Source organism: Zeugodacus cucurbitae, chromosome 6, assembly GCF_028554725.1.
Source record: "Zeugodacus cucurbitae isolate PBARC_wt_2022May chromosome 6, idZeuCucr1.2, whole genome shotgun sequence".
Lineage (NCBI taxonomy): Eukaryota > Metazoa > Arthropoda > Insecta > Diptera > Tephritidae > Zeugodacus > Zeugodacus cucurbitae.
Genome location: NC_071671.1, coordinates 69,642,647 through 69,649,876, shown reverse-complemented (window position 1 = coordinate 69,649,876; position 7,230 = coordinate 69,642,647).

Here is a 7,230-nt window from a genome sequence, read left to right as displayed (position 1 = left end):
GATGCACAGTGGTGAGAATCCATACTAAAATGAATAAAGTGGAAGTGAAGCTGATAAATATATTACCGAGATAATATTTAAACACTACATATATAAGAACATATCTATAAAATCTATTGGGGTCCTTTTTATCTTATGCCTGTAATGCTGATGTAATGTTTATAAAATTCCCCTCCTTCCGTATTTTCCAACTGATTTTAGATTTATCACTTTTCTCTCTCTGTGCATTGTTGCATAAAGCTTCGGTTGCATGATTAAGTCGCGGTGTCAATCACTTAAACGCCAACGCAACGAGAACAATGTTAACTAATTACAAAATGGCAGCCAGTCAAGCGTTGAGAAAATGCTGAAAATTGTAAATGCAGAAAACGCTTTAGAAATGAATAGAGTAAGAAATAAGTAAGGAAGAAGGAGAGAAATACTGCAACCTGGCAGTCTAAAATGTAAGCGTAATAAATTACAAAGTAAACGACTGCAGCTAAGGGCAAAAATAAGCGAGAAGTGTGGCAGCGAAAAAGGTGCGCTACATCAATAAATTGCTTACTTTGTTTGCTTTGAAACACCTTATTTTGCCCTTAGTGCTATGCAACGCTCGTTTTTCTCACAGTCTGAGTTACAAAATGGTTTCTTTCACACCTTTTTTCTTCATTAGTTTGGCTTTGTGAGTTTTATAGCAGCTGTCAGTTCACTATAAGTAGTCGTAGAACTTCCTTATTTTATTTGTTTTTCGGATCTGTGTGTCTCTAACAACTGCAGAGATTTTGAGATCAGGGATAAATATCTGCTACTGAAAATTATTTACTCCATCGATCATTCTTTAAATGTAACTTTCTTATTTAAGAAGCGTTCTTCATAACTCCGCTCCTATTGAGATTTCACTACCTTTCGTCTTCTCACTAAAATATCAAATATAACTTTGCCAACATGGAATATATAAGGGAAAAATTTATTAGGTTTACAAGGAAGCTAAATTAAATTTGCGTTGCAAGAAGCCAAATTGAATTTACCACCAAAATTTGCCGTTAGCAATTTGACGGTTAAGTGGAGTTTATCGACAAAGTGTAGTTGTAGCGCGTAGGAAACTGCAGCAGCAGAACTACTTGAACATTGCTTGAGCAACAATTTAATGGACCGGAAGTTGCCACGGATTCGTTTAATGCTTGCCATAAACTGCCGAATAAGTGGAAATAATAAAATAAACCAAACAATGGTAGAAGTGGCAGACGAAGGAAAGAACGTTGAACAAAAATATTTTGATTTCATTCGTTCCATGAAGTGTTTGCTAACTTTTGCTGGCCATTGCGATGAACATTGTCGCCATCGCAGTGGGGACTAGAAAGCAATGTACTACCATAATAATAAAAGCCATTATTTTTCTGCCTGTGGATTTTTTTATGGTCAACTAAAGATGATTCGAAACCCTTGACCTTACACCAATCTTACATATGTTAGATTTTTGTTGGTATTATAACTCGAATATATATGTATTACAAAAATTAATATAGAACGTAGTCTGTTGAGAAATTCCCACAACTTATGGAGTGGTTGCGAAAAACGCTGAAGTGTATATAAAGAAAGAGAGAATGAGTGACGAATCAACTCAAGGTCAAGTGAAAATAGACATTATCTGTCAAACAGTTTTCGAAGACATCTCACATTATAATATTGTCAAACTGCCTGTAAAAAATACGGCTAGACAACAGACACATAAGCAGATATGCAATCGAAAAGGTGTAAACAAATTGAAATTGAAAATGAAGTGAATAGAGCACGTACCCCACGTAGTACTACTCCCTCATTGCATCGATAATGTTACGTATACGCACGAACAACCAGCACCACAATGTCATTTTGGTTTTGAAAAATGCGAAGATCTTATTGGAACAACCATTCTTAAGTTGTTGTGGTACTTATTAAATGGATTTTAATTCACTTAATTTTTTTTGAGATTGCTAGAATATAATTCGAAATATAGTAAATTATTATATTGAAAACCTGGTTTAATATAGTTTACGAAGTCGTGGTATAAAAATATTTCTAATTATTTGCAACTGTGTCTTCTAATGGAATTGGCCAGATTTAGTTCCATTTGTCTCTTTTGTGTTTCCTAAAGATGGCTTCACCCACTATACGAATTCAAATCTTGACATTTGGATATGTTTGAAATTTACCACTAGTCGCCAGAGGTGCAACATGTCGATATGCAAAAGCACGCATACATATGAAAGTTATTCAAGCAATTCATAGTCGAATTTGCAGCTGCAGACGATAGACATAATGTTGATAAATCCCACGTAGACAAGTAAAAGTTTTCTGCAGATCTGTCTGTGTGCTTACTACATTCGAAAAATGCGCCAGTCATATAATATAAAGGCTGCAGACAGTAGTCTGCAGGAGTTGGCATGAAACGGTTAAACACATGCCTGGTGAAAGTACAAAAAATAGAAAATTCTCCGCCTGAACTCACAAGCATATGCAAATGTTCATTCTGTCAGTAACATATGCTTTAGCTGACAAAAAGTGCAACGGTGAAATGTATGCTACTGTCTCCAATTCAGGCATACGCTTGCCAAAGAGCCGCCGAAAAAAAAAGTCAAAGACTGAATTTGCAATTTATTATGCTCTTGAAACTTGAAGTTTACAAACGTTGTCAATTTCTCTCTACCATCACTTTTCGAATGAATGTGTTTCAAATTTCTGTTTATATGTGTAGAAATGTGAGGAAAAGAGTTGAGTGCAAGGCTTTTGGACATATCAAATTTATGATTTACTTATGTCTGTATGGACATAAGTATGTATTTTACAAGCTATTAAATTCTATTAAATTGGCATTCGCCTTTTCAAACTTTTTAATTCAATGCTCTTGTTTGTTTAGCGACATATAATTTTGAATAATTTTTAAATTAATGAATGTCTTTGTAGATGTTCTTACAATGGAACAACTGTTATACGGTCTGATATAATTTTATATGCAATGTTACGTATACGCCATGGTGAGCTTAAATTTGTTTATTTTGTAAATTTCAAGGATAAGCTCCTATAATAAGCTCCGAACTATGTTTCCCTTAACGGTATTACATCCAATTGCGCCACTTGTGTTAGGACAATAATTCCACTATTTCCAAAGGCATAACTGCTCAACTGTACGTGTTCAGCAATCTAATAGCGAAAGCTTTACATTGTACTTTGTACATGCGAAGTGCGTTTTTTTGTCCAATCTGGTACCCTGTCCTTGTTTTCATTTGCATCGTTATCCTTAATGAATGTACAGCAACGCCTGGAAATCTAATTCGCCAGGAAAAAAAATTTCATTTTTTGTACCTTCTACAAGCGCAAGCGTTTTCCACTGACAAAAGCTAATCACAGTTAATCGAAGGTGAGCCTGTTAGCACAGGCACAGACTCTCGTTTGCAAAATGACCGAGTAAACTGATGGCTGCTTTTACACCACAATTTGCACACGAATGTTTCGCTTTTGCAGTGATTTTCTCTCTACTTTGCTGGGTGAGGTCCATTGGTTGGGTGGGTTGTTACACAAATTATGATTCTGCATAAAAGGGATGTAAGGATATGAGTTTACTGCCCATTGTTGCCACTGCTGCTGAAGTAAAGCAACAATTTTCAAAAAAAAAATTGTAAAGAATAGTGTTGTTTTGCTACCAAATTCGCTTCAGAAACTATAATGAATTTTATAAAACAAAATGGTTTCATAAATAGTTAAATAAAACCCTTCATAGTTGCTCACGAAAGCACCATTTGAGTATGGAAGAAAATTTATGAGACATCGTCTGCTCTAAAGCTCTCAACACTTCGTTAATATTTAGTAAACTTTAATGGGGACCAATAACAGATGTTGCATACACTGCATTCAAGTCATTGCTTTGCGGTGTAAGAAGAAAGAAAGTGAAGAGACATGCAGTGCATTATGGCTTCTATGCACATGTCCACCACACACATATACAAATATGTCTATTCATGTTATGTGGTTTTGCACTGAACTGGTTTTATTAATGGCTACAGCTGTTGAAGTAAGGAGTAGCAACATGAAATGTGGTTGCAGTGTCTATAATTATGTCAACGGAGAAATTCTGATACAATATTCTAGCACACTGTATAAATCTTGTGGTGGATGTGGTAAAGTGTTGTTGTCATTAAATAGTTGAGATGGAATTTTGTTACAAATTAAATTTGAAATATTAGATATTTCATTAAGAAAGAATAAACATTTTACTTCACCAATTATTTATTGATCAATAACAAATAATTTTACGTCGCTTCCTAATCCAATGACCATAAATTGGAAGCAATTGCTCTTTGCTGATATGCTCTTACAAATCAACTGAGGTTAGTAGTTTGTTCGTAATAAGCCCATATTGCCAGAAGAGACAAAAACATTTTCGCACAAGCCTGATACATCAGCAATTGAAAAGAGAAGAAGAAATTCAATCATTGTGCGAGTAATTCAAAGCAGCAACAAACAATACAAAGTTCAGCAAACTGACCCTCGAACAAAATAAAAAATGGACAAAAGCTTACAGTATTTGTTAGTGTGTGTGTAGTAGTAGGGGCGGATATTTGGAGCGCCTAAAAGGAGGCAGTTTTGAAAGTAAAAAAAGGGCAGCTGTTTCAATGCCTGGTAAAACAAGGTTAAAGCTGTGGCATTTATTGGCATAGTTGGGTCTGGAATTAAATTTCTTAAATATTGTATAAAATATGACAGGTTTTGGAGTAATTTGCGAGGCGAAGGGAAAAAATATTTGTTGTACAAAAATATTTAGATTTTGCTTTTCCATGTTGTACTTACAGCATAAGTAACCAATTTTCAATTTTGTAACTGAGTCTAGAGACTAGTACACAAACATACACAATACAACATAGCAAAAGCTACAAGCGACATTGCGTTTCACCGTCATAAAAGAGGCAGCTTGCAAAGCGCTGTTAGTCCAGATCACTCACGTAGCCACGTTTATGTATTCTTTATACCTGAATTGTTTAGAGCTCAACAAGGCGTGCAATACATGGCAACGCCGAGATTCTTACGATGCAATTTTGGAGGTCTCATCAAAAAGTGCGGCGGTTGCAATAGCAGCGAGAACATTTTAATGCCTGCATTCTGCTTGTTTGCATGCTAAAGTGGCATTTTGGCAGCGTTTGCACGCATTTTGCATTCAACAAAGCAACAATTTTACGGTCGTCGTCATTTCGGTTGCACTGTGTAAACTTGCACTCACATGTTTATGCAAAACTGCAAACTGTGATTGTAACAGGTAACCCTATATCTAACTAAAATTTTATATTTCGACAGCATAAATTTAAAACTTCAATTTAATTTTCACATTCTTCAGATTTGATTAGAAATGTTTGCAAAATTCAATATTTCTATAGAAATATGAGAAAATAATGCACGAGCGCTTATCTTCAACGCTTAACGTAAAAAAAAGAAATCACATTAACTGCCAAACGCATGACAAGTTTATTTCCTTCGCATCCCATCTTGTATTTCCGACACGAGTATGACTCGGAGGCATAAACTTCTTCACTCGCGCATTTTAAATATCATTTGATTTCAATTCACATTCGTAATCATATTGAATTTCAGCAAAAGCGAATAATATTCTCAGAATTATGCAAAGTGCCATTAACAGCACGATGAATAAACCTTGAGGCAGTTGTTTGTGAATTATTCTTATTTTTACCACAAGATGTAATCATAACACTCGGGGCACAAATCTACTATACAAATACATATATTCGTTTGTAAATACATATATTGCTACGTGGTTGTTGTTGTCGAAAGTTTATTCAATTTTCGAAAATTTTAAATTTTCCTAACACCACAGAAGTTCATCGGCGTTGAAGCAGAGCAATTTTACTTCAGACATTTCACAAGGCTTATCAGCCCAATTGTTGTTACGCACTCATGATTGTATGTACATATGTGTGATATGTGCTCGTGTGTATGTTAACCATGTTTTTCTACATTCGAACGCTGCAAAAACTTTCACAGTCTGTTGCATGATTTAGACATGCCGGCTCGTAAATCAATGATGTTTGAAAAGTGGGTGCAGCTAGAGATTAGTGTTGACAAATTGCCGGCGGCAAGTTAAAGCCGTCGATTAGGAGTGTTTTTTGAATGGTTTTAGTTTGTAGTTATCCGTTTGAAGAGATTCTCATTTAAAAATTCGTATGCATTTGCAGTCTATATTATACTACTCAAGCTGTCCATCTTATTTGTCTCCTTTTCAATAATTTGCAATAGCAATCAAACCTTGATAGGTTGCTTTCTAATCGCATTACCACAAAACAAAGCCGATTGCCAATAAGAGAAGCACGTATGAAAGCTTCAACTCGCCTATATACGAGTATACACAACAGAAAACGAAATGTTGTCAGTATTACATCATAATATAAAGCAATTTCCAGCAGAAGCCCTACTAATACAGCAAGACTCAGCTATCGGCCAACAGTCCTTCAAATCAAAAACAATACTGAAGTTAATGTGCACATAATGAATAAAGGAATAGCATTACATGTATGAGTATGTAATTCAATACAGATATTTAAGTTGTCTGTATGTATTTATCTACTTTATTGAAGCCGCCTAACTTGAAGTGTAACAAGTTTTTTTTTTATTTACCGAAAGTGAAAAATTAATAAATTTCTTACATGAGCGACGGAATATAAATAATATAGAACAAATTCTTTATACTTAATACTAGCAACATTAAAGTTGTAAAAATATTTTTTTTTTTTTTGTGGATCTACTCGAGCATTTCACACCTTTGCTTAGATATAGGTTTGCTAAAGCTTAAGTGAATAATTCTGGCAAAAAATTCGTATGCTGGATTGTTTGCTCGGCTGGTGAGATTTTTCCAGTGTCATTTAAACAATTTGTATGCTAAGTTGGAAAGATAAAAACTACAGTGATGGACGTCTTTACTGGAATTAGCATTCCGAAACAGTACGCAAGCCGGAGGAAAAGTAAAATTTCCAAGTTTTACGAGTAATTTTCACGTACTTACACGTCCTTAGCTGTTTGGGTCTTTACTTGTTCATTCGCTTGTTCAGCAGTAATCGTTCATTCAAATTTGTTATTCATATTCCTATTATTCTTTATCAATTTTTCTGACGCAAATCGGAGGATATTTTGGAACGCTTCATAAAATGTTGTCTAATATAAAAGTAGTAAAGTTTGGCATATCATTTTCATTCATATTTCTTTATATATTGA